We start from the raw sequence: 308 nt of genomic DNA, 5'->3' as shown, positions 1-308 counted from the left end.
TATTGCCAAATCCTCAGTGTTGTGATATTAATCCACACACAATCATGAACCACCACCAATTGATTTTATTAAAAAAATTTTAATTACGAATATGTACCTGCTTACAGCTGGAATACGAGAAATATTTGAAGAAAGAGTGTAGAAATGATCCATAACTTGCAAAACATGTTTCGTTTCCACAAAAATAAAGCGAACACTATTAAATTGATGAAACAGTCCATGTCCAAAAACCCCGGAGGAACACTGAAAGAATTCTGTGTTTTAAATTAGCATATTTTGAACGAATTCGGAATGTCTAAGGTGGAAAA

The sequence above is a fragment of the Rhagoletis zephyria genome, unplaced genomic scaffold (assembly GCF_001687245.7).
Source record: "Rhagoletis zephyria isolate East Lansing unplaced genomic scaffold, Rhagoletis_zephyria_1.1 Rzeph_scaffold_01769, whole genome shotgun sequence".
NCBI classification, from domain to species: domain Eukaryota; kingdom Metazoa; phylum Arthropoda; class Insecta; order Diptera; family Tephritidae; genus Rhagoletis; species Rhagoletis zephyria.
This window is presented reverse-complemented; position numbering follows the sequence as displayed.